The sequence below is a fragment of the Choristoneura fumiferana genome, chromosome 5 (genome assembly GCF_025370935.1).
Source record: "Choristoneura fumiferana chromosome 5, NRCan_CFum_1, whole genome shotgun sequence".
In the NCBI taxonomy this organism is placed as follows: Eukaryota; Metazoa; Arthropoda; class Insecta; order Lepidoptera; family Tortricidae; genus Choristoneura; species Choristoneura fumiferana.
The window spans coordinates 1,042,031-1,059,161 of record NC_133476.1 but is presented as its reverse complement, the minus strand read 5'-3'; the positions used below and the strand labels follow the sequence as shown (position 1 = coordinate 1,059,161).

Genomic DNA, 17,131 nt, shown 5'->3' with positions numbered 1-17,131 from the left:
TTGTCTGTTCATAATCGCCCAGCATTCAGCGCCGTACACCATAGCTGGTCTCACAGCGGTCATCAGTGTCCTTAATTGTATAAACAAAACCCGACTCGAAGTCTCGTGATTTACTTAACCGAACTAACTTCCTGCTTGGTTTAATAATACGAAGTTTCCGCGCAGACGCGTAAAAATAGCGCGTCGTTACTCCATGTCGACGGGTACGAAAAAGTATGCAAATGGATAAGTACCTAACAAAAACACCCGTCGCTGACTCATTCGTAAAGTTCGCGGTGTGCTAACTAAGCTGTGAAAGCAGGTTTTTACCATTTCATGTGTATGTATGGTTGACTGTTGTAGATCGCATAATATGAAATCCATACAAATATTATAAATGCGAAAGTGTGTGTTTGTATGTTTGTCCGTCTTTCACGTCGAAACAGAGCGACGGATCGACGTGATTTTTGGCATAGAGACTGACATAGGCTACTTTTAATCCCGGAAAAATGCTGTTTCCGAGGGAACAGCGCGCGATAACCGAATTCCACGCGGGCGAAGCCTCAGGCAAAAGCTAGTGTTATTATATAGTTCAGCATAACTTCGCACATAACCCGTCCATAAGCTGAATCCGAAAAAGTAAAGATGGGTAAATCAAAATTTGAAGGTACCCGTTATCGGCTCCTTTGAAATCTTATCGACTTCAAAGAGCTACTCGTAACTCCGATCAACCTGTACCCTTAGTGTAAGTTTTCGGTTACAAAGTACGTCTCGATCGCGTTCGCGTTAAAATCTCAATTTATATGGAAACATGAACAGCGCCTCTAGCGGAACGCTTGCGATGTTCGTGTTTTCATACAAATTGAAATTTTATCGCGAACGCGATCGAGACGTATTTTGTAACCGAAAACTTACACTAAGGGCACTGGATCGAGTGCCCCGCCATCGGCGATTCAGCGCGCCCACTTTCGTTTATATCTAAAAGTTTCTTATAAGCAAGGTTAAAAAAAATCTACCATACATCTAAGATGCTTACTACTCTTAGATGATTGTTTGAGGAGGGGCGCCTTACGGCGTTAGACGTAAAACGCCAATTACGAAAAGAAAGACCCAAGTCCTCCTACACGTATACATACAACTCAGCTGGGCAACTGTACTGTCACGCGTGTAGGAGAGTATTTAAAAGTAAATTCGGCCTAGCCAGCCATATTAGAGCCCACAATAGGCGTCTTAATGCATAGAGGATAGTTTTTATGGGGTCGCCGTCATCGAAACCGATGAGGAGGACTATAATATACTCTTAGATGACTGAATGTTAAACCTACAACTCGAATTCCTAGAAAACAATTATAACCGTCTGTTAGACCGGTGCACTGCCAGGCTATGACTAACAATAGCACAGCGGCGTGTGTCAACACTAAACTATTGTTCGCGGCTCAGGAATTTTATTATCCTTAGTTGAGACACAATGAAGACCTCACTGCAACTGTACAAACACTCGGTACATGTCTCAGACCGTCTGGAGCTGATTCGGTGCTAAAATATAGCTAAAACTATGAGTTATAACTGGTTTAGGTTTGAATGAAACGGTAGCCTCTCCAGATTCGCGCGAGAACCACCCACGACCCATGATTGTTGATCCGATTCCTATGTTCTTAGGGATAAAATGTATGTATGTAAACTCTTTATTGTACAAAAGAAAAGAAACAAAACACAATTGACAAACTTTCAGATACTTGTACAAAGGCGGAAATGATGAGTAAATACAAGTGAGTAGGTACTTACTTACGTGATACTTTACTTTCGATACCACGTACTTTTTGTATCGATACTTTGAAACCAAGTATCAAGTAGATATTGGTCAGAAGCCCTAATGTCATATCGATCGGTATTCCAATGTTAAGAGTAGGTAAGTACAAGCATTTGGAAAAAATAATAATTTTGGGGAGCACTACAAAATTTTCTTTTTTTCATAGAAATTCTACGAAAAAAAGGCGTTGTTTGTAGTTTTACGGTAGAACACAATTTATTTTCGTCTAATTAAAGAATAATATCTTCTGTATAGGTGCCTACTAATTTTAAAATTTATTTTAGGTACGTACTCTAATTTAAAATAAAAACGATCGATTCGATACGATTAAGTACCGATACTTTTCAATCGATACGAATAAGTACAGATACTTTTCTATCGATACAGAGTACGTATTGATACTAACGATCTATATTGTAGGTATCCAGTAAAATACCTCGGATTCTTGAGTAGTAGAGTTTCATCAGTGTTCGCGCCTCGCCTCGCTCCCATTTGTTGTCAGTTTTTGTCCCAGTGCTGCAGTGGCAGGGTTCGTAAGGGAAGGCACACGCGGGCGAGTGCTGAAGCTATGCTAAATAATTTGGCCGTAATTCGCATGCGATCAGACGAATCGCGCGCGATTGTGGAGATCGATTGGGTTTGTTTGCGAAAATATGACCGAATCATGGAGGTGCGCCCTGCAGGTACGCCGACCCCGCTGACTCATGATCTAACGGCGCCACCGACGGCTCGGCGAACGTTTTCTCTGTCCATTGCGGGGCAGACACACTCGCTGCCCCATAGCTACCTGGCAGCACACGCAATGAACGTAGAACACGAGGAATACACCGCCGGTCGTCGTGGCTAGGTCGTACGTAACGCTCGCAAACAAATTCAAACCAACGCCCGTACAGGTGTCCTATTAAGAAAATCAATTTAACTGTAAACTTCTGTTTATTCTCTTAACTATGCATCTGCTGAGCCCAAATTTGGAACGGCTGCGCAACTGTGACCCTATAAGTAAAGATAAGAAGTTTTTGTTAAGAAATTCCCGTTGAATATTGAAAAAAAAAACCCGACTGCCTTAAAACCTAAAAGGAAGAAAATAAGTCTAGTGGTCTAGAACTGCAATGTCAAGTAAAATTCAACAGTCGGGACCCATACAAATCGTAACCAGCTCAAAAATTCTTGGTAAGGGGTCCCGAATGTTGAACTTTAATTTAGAATAATTCTAATAATTAAAGTTCAACTTGTTTGTACGGATATGTAGTAATAACTACGTTCAAGGAAAAGGCCCTTGCTTTTTTTCACCTATACTCGTAACTTTAGTTCTTTCTATACGTTATACGCTTTATAGTATGTTCGGTATTTTATGGTCCAGGCGAAACTCATTAAGGTGAGGTCGGTGCATGTCGGCCTCATTTTTAAAGCCCCTTTTTAAGGATCCGTAGGCAAAATGGAAAAACGGAACCCTTATATTATCATGATTGGCTTTTTGGAGTCTTTTTGTATTTTTTATTTCAACTCCAAATTTGTTACTTTTACGGGTACCCCGTGAAAACAAACTGAGAGACTGAGCCATGGATGCACAGAAAAACCAGAAAAAGAGACCAGCGCTGGAAATCGAATCCAGGTCCTCAGCAATCCGTGCTGCGTGCTATAACCCCTACACCACCGCTGGCCAGGAGTCTAAACACAAAATTTCTCCTATGCACACATATTGTATTGTATTGTATTGTAAAACTCTTTATTGTACATAAAACACATGAAAATAACATAACACAGGATAATAAGATGTACAAAGTACATATCTCAGGTTGCTTTTTTTTCTACTACGCTACTTAAGCAGCAGCACTAGCGACATCTACGTTTCGCTCTAATCGAGATAAGTCACATTCTTTCGGAACTAACCGCTCACCCAGATGATGTCGCTACTAAGCAATCAAATTATGATTGTTTTTTTTTGAGTATTTTTGTATTTTTTATTTCAACTCCAAATTTGTTACTTTTACGGGTATCCCGTGAAACCATATCGAAAATACAAACTGAGACATGGATTATTATCGCCATGTCCGTGCGCTATTTAACTCAGAAATGTAATATTGGAAAATCATTACTAATTCGTAATAAATGTGCGTAATAAAAATCATCATCATAATATCAGTCGCAGGACGTCCTCTATTGATTGTAGACCTCCCTAATAGACGTCCAGTTACTTCAGTTGGCAGCGGCCTGCATCCACCGTGAACCCGCGGCTTTAACCAGGTCCTCCGTCCATCACAGTGGTGGATGCCCCGCTGCGCTTGCCTTTCCGTGGTCTCCATTCGAGAACTTTTCGGCCCCAACGACCATCATATTATTGAACATTTGCCGCACACCACGGAATCTTACTGCGCATGGCCCAACACACACTTGGCAGTTTTTTAAAGCCTCTTTTTATTATGCTATGATATTATCCGTTAATCCAAGGTTAAGGCTCGCGTCCGGATTGCAGAAATAACTCTAGCAATATCTCATATCATAACATTACGAATGGGTCTCCTTATTGGGATAAAATCACAGAACTTATAACAAGAATAGATGTTAAAGCGCAAAGAGTCAGTGTGGCTAAAAAGCTACTTGACACAATCAAAACCAAAACTTGCGTTCGGCAATTGAAAGTCATCATCATCATCATCATCGGCCCATCTTAGTCCACTGCTGGAAATAGGTCTCTCCAGTTGCACGCCACTGAGCACGATCTTCGGCCAGTCTCATCCAGTTCTTGCCAGCTAACCTGCGAAGATCATCGCTTCACCTAGTCTGAGCCCTACGCCACGCTTGCCGATTCGCGGTCTCCACTCAATAACTCATTTGCCCCAGCGGTTATCGGTTCCAGCTGCCACTGCCACTTCAGTTTGCTTATCCGGTGAGCTATGTCGATGACTTTAGTTCTGTGTCGGATCTCCTCGTTTCGAATTCGATCCTTCAGAGAAACTCCGAGCATAGCCCTTTCCATAGCTCGCTGAGCGACTTTAAATCTGTGGACCAGCCCAACCGTGAGTGTCCACGTCTCGGCACCATATGTCATGACAGGTAGGACGCACTGATTGAAGACTTTCGTCTTCAGGTTCTGTGGAATTGGCGATGTAAAGACTCGACGAAGTTTCCCATATGCTGCCCAACCCAGCTGTATTCTTCTATCATCAACAAATACAATACACTATACAATTGAAAGTGAATCCTGCAAATTTCGATTCAGGGACGGCCATAACCCTTGATCAAGGTAGAGCGAGATGACTACACCGCTTCCGCACCTCTCAAAAAGTTGCCATCATAATTTTATTTTGCACTGGAAATTGGAAAATGGCGTCCCTTTCCATCTGGCACCTGGAACGAACGCTCCTCTTGCTACCCCAGAACAGGCGCTGGTTTCAACAGCTGATTCTAATGGCGTTCGCGTGCAAGGCTACGGGTAAACACTATTATAGTAAAGACGCTGTAATCTTTGGGAATTCCCACGGGAATTTTCCTAAATCCTAGAATTTTAATATCTTTTTACTTACGGATGTAATAAATAATGTTTTGCCATCGTATTTTTACCCGACTTCGAAGATGAATGTCTATTCCTATGTCCTCTCGTAACTCCTCAACGGCCGAACCGATTTTGATAAATGATACGTCATTGGATTCGCCTTAATGACGCGAGTGACACACGCAGTAGGTACGTGAAATTCTTAAAAAATCTAAATGGCGGCCAAATTTTAAGTTGTAGTATCAAATGAAAGCTAATAATTAGCCCATTCTAAAAATATATAGTTTATAACCGTTTTAATGCCATTTTAACAGAAAAGTGTGAAATAAAACAATACATTTAGAAAATCAAAAACCCGACTGCCAAAACTAAAAGGAAGAAAATAAGTCTAGTGGTCTTGAACTCTGTTAAGGGGTCCCGACTGTTGAACTTTAAATTAGCTACTTAACAGTTCAAACCACTAGACTTATTTTCTTCCTTTTAGTTTTGGCAGTCGGGTTCTTAGATTTTTTTAATTTATTGTTTCATGTCGTAAAAGTTGGTATTATATCTTGCTGTCTCAACTAGCTTACTGAAGTTTACTGGAGCTGATTGAGACGGCAAGATAAATAAGAAGTTAACCGACAAAATACGATGAAAAAACATTGTTCAATAGATCTGTATTTCCTTGCAATTATTGATGGATAGAAAGCCTCGTAATATTTTTTTTATGTAAGAGGAGGCAAACGAACATGCGGGTCACATGATGAGAAGCAATCACCGCCTCCCATAGACACTGCAACACGAGTATCACAGGTGCGTCGCCGGCCCTTTGAGAGATTGATACTATGAATGATAATAGCGAAAGATAAAATATTTCTATTCCGCTCATTATTAGATCTATGGACGAAAACCCTGTGCTCCAGAGATGTTATCGCGAAGTTATATCTTGGAAATAGCATATACTGAATGACTGCGACGACTATAAAGCCTAGTTTATTACCAAGCTAGCAAAACCGTATCTATGTTGGCAACATATCATAAAACCCAAGAGCCTTATTTGCTACCAGTTCTGACCATATCAACAAGCACTTATATTTAATATTGTTTAATGACATACTTCAAGCGTAGATAAACCAAATTAAGTTTTAATTAATTGATATTTAATAAAAGCTGTTGAATAAGAGAAAGCGGCGCGTGGGTTCACGTCAATAAGGTGATATCAATACTCCAATCGGCCATTAAAAACATTATTGTTAAGTACCTCATTAAGAAACAATAACTATAAAACAAGAATAAAGAAAAAAAAACCCACGACGAAATAAAAATACTAAACAAGGGTCTTTAAATTGCTCAATAAAATGGTACGTTACAGTCAAACTCAAAAGTAGCTAAACCTTTCGATAAATCATCAAATAAACAACAATACGTACGGTATTCGACAACTCCTGAATTTGCCATCTTATATAACATTATGAAAATATAGATATACAGACAGCGTTTAGCGAAGAGAAAGCTTAAATCGGTTGAAAATCGGATTAATAATGTTTTTTTGGAAAATCTATATACCTGTCTCTTTCTCAAACGCTTTTCTCTATGCAGCAAGTATGGCGCTACTTGCGTGTGACGTCACATGCATGTATGTGATTCTCTGTCTAATCTTGACTTTCAAACCTTTATAAGATTGTTATTTGTAAACGTAGCTTAAAAATTGCTTCTCTATTCGATAACAGGCGTTCTGAAGTTTTAATTTATAAAACATAATAAAAATTAGTCAAATACCGTATCCTGGGGCAGTTTGTTTGGCATATTACTAAATAGCGACCGTAGTGATTGAACTAATTTGAGATCAATCTATTTTCTTTTTTTCTTTCTTTCTTTATCAATTGTACTTGTACACTTACATACAATCTTACTGTTTGTTTGGTTGTTTATTTGTTTGTTACTTCATCACGTCTAAACCGCTGAACCGATTTAGATGAAATTCGGTATACAGATAGTTTGAGTCCCGGGGAAGGACATAGGATAGTTTTTATCTCGAAAAATGTCAAAGTTCCAGCGGGATGGTCAAAACCTTATTCTACGCGAACGGAGTCGCGGGTAATAGGCTAGTCAAATATAATCTCTTATCACCAAACGCTTTATTTCTGTCTCAAAAAGAAAACAAAAGAAATACACGTAAATACAACAGGTTCAAAAGTTACAGACGCAACCACAGTAAGCTACAAACCAATAACGTTCTATTCACATTCGTCAGGTCAAGTTTTGGCAAGCGAACTTGACACAGCGCACCGAAATAACGAGGTCACTCGGCCGGCGGGGCATTGAGATTTTACGACACGTTGTGAAAAAGGACACCGCTGCGATGGAAAAATTAACTAAGCTGTGTCCTAACAGTGGCTAGTATTAAATAGTTTACGCCACCGTGTCTAAAGGCGTTTAGGGGGATGTAGAAACAATCGACGGTTGCGAGACTCGAACTTTGTGAAACACGGACTTCCGAAGGTTTTTTAGCTATTCAGTGAAGACGTGAAACGTTAACCTTTTAAAAGCTTTTATTTAACTCAAGGCAAGGCGAGCTGAGGCGGAGATTGTGATATGACCAGGACGCAGATTGAGCGAGTGGCCAAATACAGCTCTTGATAGGGGTATGTGGAGGTCAAGAGGTGAGATTTTTGCCCAACAGTGGGACACAGATGTAGACTATACAATACAATAACATTTAATATTTGTTGCCGAAATGTCGTGGTAAATATTACTCGTGTGTGTTAGCGTGATAAGTCCCGTTGGTGGTATTTTGACTATAATAATATTTAAGTCGCCTTGTTACTTATAGTTAGCGTGAGCTGGTCAAATCTTGAAGGACGTATTGCATTCACTTCCAGTGATCACATATTGATAGATGTAATGTTATTAGAAATAAATAATTGGTAAAATTTGATTTCCAATACTTCTAAGCTTACACGATAAGTAAAAATGCATGTAAAGCTGGGTCTCCACTGAGCAAGCCGCCGCGCACCAGGCATGATTTTTTTCTTATACAATTCGGAAATCGCAGTTCGTATCGTACCGTCCCTCACTCTCGTTTAAAATAATATTAGCGTAAGCGGGACGGCAAGAAACGAAGTTCGTATTTTGCACAACGTAGTACAGAGCCTGGGCTTGAAATCGCAAGGAAAATGGCTGCCGCGCGAGGCGGCTCGCTCAGCGGAGACCCGGCTTAAGAACGGACTAGCGATCCAAGCGCACGCGCACCCATCGCCTAATAACAGTCGGGCGGTCGCCGGCGCCGGCTCATTCAAACGTCAATCGGTTGCACGACGATGGTATCAACCGTCGAGAGACATCGGAGAAATTGGACCAAGTTCGACGCGAAATAAAAATAATCGAAAAAAAAACTTCAAGTAACTTCGTTAGGGGTGGCATTTTCCCTTCTAATTTGAATGGGAATCTGTTCATAAATGACAGGACAGAGGTCCAAGGTGATAAACATAAAAAATCGTAATTAATTTAAAACCATTTGTCAAGCCAATAAAAACGATGTGGCTACCAGTCAGAAAACCGCTAGTAGGTAATGATATTTTTAACTCAGATAGTGTCAGGAAGTTCTACGAAAGTTTTTGATAACTGCACCATCTTTTTCTTTCTTTTTTTTGTTGTCAAAAATTGCTTGAAACAGATTGCTTTGTAGCAGAAAGAACAGTAAATTTTCATATTGTATCCACTGTAGTTCTAAACTTTTTATTATGTGGTGTACAATAAAGAGTTATTACATCGCATTGTATTGTAGAACTAGAACGTTATTAAATCTCGTCTAATCTTTATTCAAATTCATTTTATTATAATGCGGCAAAAATTAGGGCGCACTGACCTTGTCATTGTATTCTAATTGCGAGCGAAATATTCCATTGTGCGCAGCTGTAATGCAACCTGCGCCCGCGCCGCGGTGAACTTGATACTGTTTAATATTTCGGAAGTTACGACAATGTGTTAAGGGAAACCTTAGCGTAATAACAAACAGTGAAGAAACTAGACAGAGTAACTAAATGCCCCCCTCCCCCCTCCATCGCTAATTCGCAGGCCCTAATCCGTCGGACCCTCAGTGCGCGCCGGCGCCGGGACTCAACCGATTGTAAGCAGTTTAGCGTCAAAAAAGGAGGAGTGCAAGCATGGTGACCAATCACGTAAGCAAATACGAGTAGTTCAAGCAATTGTTTCATTCTTTTTTTTTTTCATTAAAAATGAAATATTTGAAAATAAAATAGTTTTGCGGCGGGCAATGTATGTGTCAAAAAAAATGTAGTCATTTAATAGATATTTTTGCGATTTAGGTGTTCCAAAAAACAAACAGGATAAATAAGAAATTACTAAATTACTTTATGTCATTATGTTCAAAACGCGTTTACCACGATACAAATAACAAGATTGAAACAATTCATAAGTGCTTGTAACAGCTTAATTTGAATAAAGACATTAACAATTATGTCTTTGATTTTGAAATCGTATCAAACAGCAAAGAAAATCTATCAACTTATCCAAATAACATATAAATTTCCTTAAACGCAATCTATTTTCCAATAATCGCACGATTAAGTACAATCAAAATCGTAATTGAGTCACGGGGCGGCGCCGGCGCCGAGCGCTCATACGGCAATTAGACGCTGATACATCGACGCGCATGCGTGAAACATCGCACACGATCATACGCGTAATTATGTCAGCTCACTTATATAACTGCTAGGTACTTTCAACATCCTTGATATTAGTTAATCCCACTCATATTATAAATGTGAAAGATTGTAAGTCTGTTTGTTTCTTGGTTTGTTTCTTTGTTACTTCATCACGTCTAAATCACTGAATCGATTTAGATGAAATTCGGTATACAGATAGTTTGAATCCCGGAGAAGGACATAGGGGACATAGGGTTTGACCAGCAGTGGTGTAGCGGTATAGCACGCGGTACGGAATACCGAGGACCTGGGTTCGATTTCTCAGTGCTGGTCTTGTTTTTCTGGTTTTTCTGTGCATCTATATTTCAGTTTGTATTTTCAATTTAGGTTTTACAGGATGACCGTAAAAGTAAAAATTTGGAATTGAAATAAAAAATACAAAAAGATTCCAAAAAAACAATCTTGACATAGGGTAGTTTTGATCTTGGAAAATTGCATAGTTCCCGCGAGGGATTGCGCGGACGACGGAGTCACGGGTAGCGGCTAGTCTTTAATAAATTTGTCAAAAAAAAAAAGATGGCTAAACATCATTCATTGCATCTGTACCTACGTAGTTTGCAGTGTCCACTCGAACCAACTGAATCCAGACCCACTATAGAACCTTTTCGTAGAAAAAGTCATAGTGACATCGTATCGCTTGACAAGGTTTATAATGTAATGACACTTACTTTGAGAACGGTCTACGGTGAGTCAGGAATCAAATGGTTTGACTGTACAGTCAAGGCCATAAATATTAACCTTATGTTTAGTGGCATAAAGGTGTATATATATTTTTGACGTCTTAGTAACGTATATATATGCCCTTGACTGTATAGGAATTATTGTAGCCATGTATTGAAACATAGCATACCCTTAATAACCAGTATTACCCGTAATGCACTCATGCAACACGACACAGAGGATTATAATCCTAAAGATAATTGGAAAAGCATCGCAATATCTCGCAGTAAACAAGGATCAGAGTGTAGGTACAGCACGCATACACGTAGCCATGTTCAAAACAAAAGTACCACGCGGCATCTCAGTTTCCTCGTCTAATGCATTCAATTGAAGCGCATGTGTTGATCAAAGGCGCGCGCGCAGCTATCACGAGTGCCATTGCTGTAATAGAATAATTAATGGGCGCCCGCGCCGGCCGACGCAGGGTCACTGACAGCCCACTCCCTGCCAAATGCGTGAGGGCGAACGTGAATGGTCCTACGCCACTTACGTTACACTATGATTACCATGTCAGCGCTACACTCCTTAATTCCCTCCTTGAAAGATAACCTAAGTGAAACCATCGGCAGCGTCTATTACGAGTAAACTTCATGCAAATTCACAATGATTTAAACCGGCAGGGTGAATTTATCGGCCGTGTTCCGATGAAAATGAAACGGCCGAAAACCCATAAATTTAAAGTTTCTAAAGAGCAGAGCCTCGACGTCCGTTCCACTTACGAAACAAGCTGAAGGCCCGGTTATTAGCCATTCAAATCGGCGAGAACAATACCTTCGGTTAGGGGGTCGCTTGCCAGACAAACTCGTGTAAATACATGCCACTTGAAAAAAATCACCGGTTAGCTGCCTCCATTGTTTTAGGTGAAAAGATTTAGTAGAGCTAGAAATTTAACATACAAAATATGCTAGCTAAAGCGCCGTGTTTACGGACTAATTATACACACCTCCGATTAACATGTAACTTGATTAACAGCATTAAGCGAGTACGTTCACAAACGAGGAAACTGGTTGTTGAAGTGCTGTCAGGGTGGCCGAGCAAAGCATAACGCAACGCTAGCGCTGGAGGTATCCCGACTTGAAATATCACGGCATCTCGTGTTAACCCAGATGAATATACTCTAAGGAATAAAATAAGTCTTTAACCTGTATGATATTTCTGTTTCTAAGATGCATAACGTCACGGTTGACTGAATTTCGGACTAAACAGTCCTTGGACGTTAGCAAAAACAAGAGCGACCTCATTCGCTTTTATGGCGATCATAGCGACCTCCACGTGACATCCGTTGTTTTCCTGAAACCTGGCAACCAAGGCGCCACCTACGACAGAAACGTGGCTTGTTAGTTGCAGTTTGTTTATTGCGAATTAGTCCATACAAGGAGACGACCACCGGACGCAAACAATTTAATGGCGGCCACAATTGAGGGCAACAATCAAGATTGTCAAAACGTTTTTGGCAAGATGATTAATTCAATGTTTTGATTCGAGAATCGAGATATCTAAATTAGTATCCGACTGAAATTAGCAGGGAGTTACCACCGGAACCGAAATGTTATTCTTTATTTTAGCGTATATTTTTCAAACTTTCAACACTTTCAAAAACGCTTTTGTGTTTATAGAAGCGATTATTCGATAAAACAGTTTGCTAGCTCTAAAAAAGCGAATATCTATTTCAGTTGATATGGAAAAACAATGTAGCGATCAAAAATTAGTTGGTGCGCTAGTGGCCGAGCCACTTCACGTCGCCGAATATTCCCGAACGACGTACTTATAACCCACGAATCCAGTTTCGGTTTTAGTTTCGTTAAATTTTTTGCCGATACTCGCCGAAACCGAATGGTCGGTCGGAGCCTATATTCGAGTCCAGAATTAGGCTAACTAGATTGACAGCTGAAAAATGTTACCAGACATAACGAAAAAAGGAATAGTCAAAGGAATAGGTCGACACAAATATGTCAATATAACCTTGTTGTGTTGTGTTTCGCGCTTTATTTACATAGATTTAGGCCTAAGCACGACATTTAAATGATAACACAATTAAAAATAAATCAACAACATAAGAAAAAAATCACAATAACGGGAGATAGTTCCCAGCAAACCGATGGCAGTTAAGTCGAATGACAGACATATATGAAACGTCAACAAAACAAAATGGCGAACGCATCCTTACCGATGTTCAACAGGTTCTTTTCCAAATCTTTCAAATAAAAGATTTATTTTATTATTATTTCATATTTTTTTTTTTTTATATTGATATTCAGTTTTTTTTTATATCGATATTACAGCCCTGGTGATACTGTGGCAACTTTTGTGTGCGTTGCTTACTTAACGAGCGCTGCACCTTTCCCGTCAAGATTTTTATCGCTATTATCTTCTTCCTGGCGATCGAGGAACTGGAACAATGCGTAAGATTTTCTCAACAACTAGCCTGTTCTGCATTAGTTCTAATCTAGTGTAGCGGGATAAGATCACCAGTGAGAGTTCGTGTATCTCGGAAGTGGCGCCGGAGGTCCGCGCGCGATACCGATCTACGGAAGCGACTCTCGCTTGCATTGTGCACAGGCGACTGCCCTCTGAACTAGCGAGCAGAGGTGAGACGTATTTACTGGAATAGGTTTTATCATGGACGTCTAAGAACGCGTTCCCGCCCGGGCGTCTTCCAGCGTACGAGTATTTCGAAGTACTTTACCTACGGCGAATTGAAACGTTAATGCGCTACTCTCAAGTAGAGAGAAAGAAAGATTATTTTATATATTTTTTTACTCCTAAAACAAACAGCTGATTAAAGTATGAGGGAAGTTTTTAACCACATCAAGCTAAAGTAAAATTCTTAAACTTCATTTATTATGAGGTTAAAACGCCCATAAATACTTCCAATACGCTTTCTTACAAAAACATATTTTACCTATTGAGTAGCGTACTTCTAAATACTCGTGGACCTGGTGTTTGCATCTAGTATTTTTGTGGACGCGTACTCTGAAGACTCGGTACGCATTCGGCCTAGTGTCACCTCTAGCAAGTAACACGGATCGGCGCCGGCGCACAATACAAACAAAACATGGATGCAGGGGACACGAGGAAACGTTCCGCTCTGCGTTTATACCCGAGGAGAGAGTTCGGAAGACGGTGCCGAGTTACGGTGTCCGTTTCTAGCGTGAGTGACAGCGGACATTGTAATGTGAATCCCATCAAAACGTAAATGAGAAAATAGGAGCCAAGTTTAGTAAAAATTGATGTACAGATGTATTGAATAATGTATTGCCATCGTATTTTGACGGGAAAGTTCGGATTTGTCTTGCTGTCTCAACTAGGGTACTGAAGTTACTGAAGCGAGAGAAGCAAGATAAATAAGAACTAATCCGACAAAATCCGATGGAAAATATTATTTAATAGTAGTATTGACATTGCGACAAATTGTTGAATTTGTTGGTTTACGGCGTGGTGAGTAAGACATTTTAGAAATTACTTGAACTTGAGGTAGCTATCTTACCTGTTTGGCAACATCTATCTATACCCAGTACCCCTGGTGTTGAAATGTTTAATGGGCGGTTAATCTTCATTTTATATGATTTCACTTGGTACGTACCTAATAAAATACTGTGCAAATAGACAAAAGTATTATTACTGAATAAAATTGTGGCAAAATCTAATTTTTTTAAAGTTGAAAATGCGTCATACATTTTAAATGGGACTTATAGAAATCTCATGATTAGGTATATTCGACATTTCAGCCTGTTCTATTTTCCGTCTGAAAATAAATGCAATCTTAAAATCAAGAAAGTAATGTTATCATAAATCCGAATTGGATTAAATTTAACACAAAAACGTATTTATTATTGATCCTGAATGTACAGTAATGGGAATTAGTATTGATAAATAACCTTTTAATGGTAGTATAGTACCTGATAAAAAATGTTATCTTAAAACCAAAACAGTAATTTTACAGTAACTTTAATTCCGATTTGGAGTGAATTTAACAAAAAAATATTTATGGAACTAGATTTCTATCTTGGATTTACAGTAATGGTAATTAATAATGATGAATAACCTTTTCTAAGCAGCTCATACTGTGTTAACAGTACTGTGTTTTTTCATCCCAAATGATTTTCGTTTATTGCCCATATCTAAGAATATAAGACTTTACTTGTACAACAAGATTTTATTTACTTTTATATCATACTCACTATCATACTAACAAACATACTAACAGGGCAAGTTAAATAAAAGCTTTAATAACTTTAAGTTACATTTAATTTTTTTAATACAATATTTTTTTGCTGACTGTACTTTTGTCCCTGGTTACCACTAGGACTCGTCAAGACAAATCTAATGAGCCAAACTCGATGGGGTTATGTCGTTTTATTACAGAGTTCTTGTGGTTACCTTCCAGCTCCATCATCAGATCAGCTTCATGTCATAATAATAATATTACATTGTCATTTTATTCACACATGCACGCAAAGTTTCATCTCAATCAAAAATCAGGAAGTGGGTCAAATTTAGTTAATACTTACACACTACATACTAACATACATACTAATATGGCAAGTTAAATAAATGCTTGTGAAATGTAAAATGCATCTACCCGTATTAGTTTGAGTGAAAATTGCGAAAATTTAAACATTTAATTTTAACATGTAAAATTACTTATCAAGTATCAAGCAATTGCGGACACGCTATAACTATCGGGTGTTTGCAGTAAAGGTTGATAACCTTGCGGAGAGCGCAGAGCGATACGTCCGTTCCTTGGGAGAGCCCGGCGCTTTCTGAGTCGTAACTAATTAACGCGCGCGGTTATATAATCGATTTAGGACCCAAGTTTAGAAAATTGTCAAATTAAATGAGCTATTATTAAGCGCTGAAAAAAATATTACAGACTAAACATTTCCTGTAGATTTATAATAAAATTGTTTTATTGGCAAATACATCACAACAAATGAGATAAAAAATGATGAAGTAGACCGATTTAGACTTTTTGAAGAATGGTATTTGAATAATAATAACTAATATTTTGATACATATGATGACCCTATGTCTTAAAAGACTATATTTCCTATTATAAAAATACTAAAGTTACACTGTTTGTGGTGGGTTATAATGGAAATTTTCACATGAAAGACAGCTCTGACGCGTATTTTTGTAAAACCTCACTAACAAAATGATTTGGCAAAAAAAAATCGCTGACGGAAATAAATGAAAATCACCGCTATACATCAGAGTAAGAGTTTATCTATATGTTACATTAGTTTTCCTTAAAAAACGTAAGCATTTAGACATTAATAAGGCATTTGAAAAACCTCAAAATCGCTGAATGGGCAATTTTTCGTTTGCACGCTCTTAAAGTCCAATGGACATATATGAAACGTCAACAAAACAAAATGGTGCGAACGGCGTCCTTACGATGTTCAACAGGTTATTTCCAAACATCAAATAAAGGTTTATTTTATTATTATTTCATATTTAGTGTTTTTTTAATATTGATATTCAGTTTTTTTTTTTAATCGATATTACAGCCCTGGTGATACTGTGGCAACTTTGCGTGCGTTGCTTACTTTAACGAGCGCTGCACCTTTCCCGTCAAGATTTTTATCGCTTATCTTCTTCCTGGCGATCGAGGAACTGGAACAATGCGTAAGATTTTCTCAACAACTAGCCTGTTCTGCATAGTTCTAATCTAGTGTAGCGGGATAAGATCACCAGTGAGAGTTCGTGTATCTCGGAAGTGGCGCGGAGGTCGCGCGCGATACCGATCTACGGAAGCGACTCTCGCTTGCATTGTGCACGGCGACTGCCCTCTGAACTAGCGAGCAGAGGTGAACGTATTTACTGGAATAGGTTTATCATGGACGTCTAAGAACGCGTTCCCGCCCGGGCGTCTTCCAGCGTACGAGTATTTCGAAGTACTTTACCTACGGCGAATTGAAACGTTAATGCGCTACTCTCAAGTAGAAAGAAAGATTATTTTATATATATTTTTTACTCCTAAAACAAACAGCTGATAGTCCTAAGCCTGTTTAAAGTATGAGGGAAGTTTTTAACCACATCAAGCTAAAGTAAAATTCTTAAACTTCATTTATTATGAGGTTAAAACGCCCATAAATACTTCCAATACGCTTTCTTACAAAAACATATTTTACCTATTGAGTAGCGTACTTCTAAATACTCGTGGACCTGGTGTTTGCATCTAGTAATTTTTGTGGACGCGTACTCTGAAGACTTGGTACGCATTCGGCCTAGTGCCACCTCTAGCAAGTAACACGGATCGGCGCCGGCGCACAATACAAACAAAACATGGATGCAGGGGACACGAGGAAACGTTCCGCTCTGCGTTTATACCCGAGGAGAGAGTTCGGAAGACGGTGCCGAGTTACGGTGTCCGTTTCTAGCGTGAGTGACAGCGGACATTGTAATGTGAATCCCATC

General features: G+C 39.2%; 1 protein-coding gene across 1 annotated transcript in view; it reads right to left on the bottom strand.

The window, feature by feature from the left end:
• The window catches only part of LOC141427895 (death-associated protein kinase related-like), a 407,132-nt gene that overhangs the window by 202,238 nt on the left and 187,763 nt on the right, over positions 1–17,131 (bottom strand). The window lies entirely within an intron of this gene.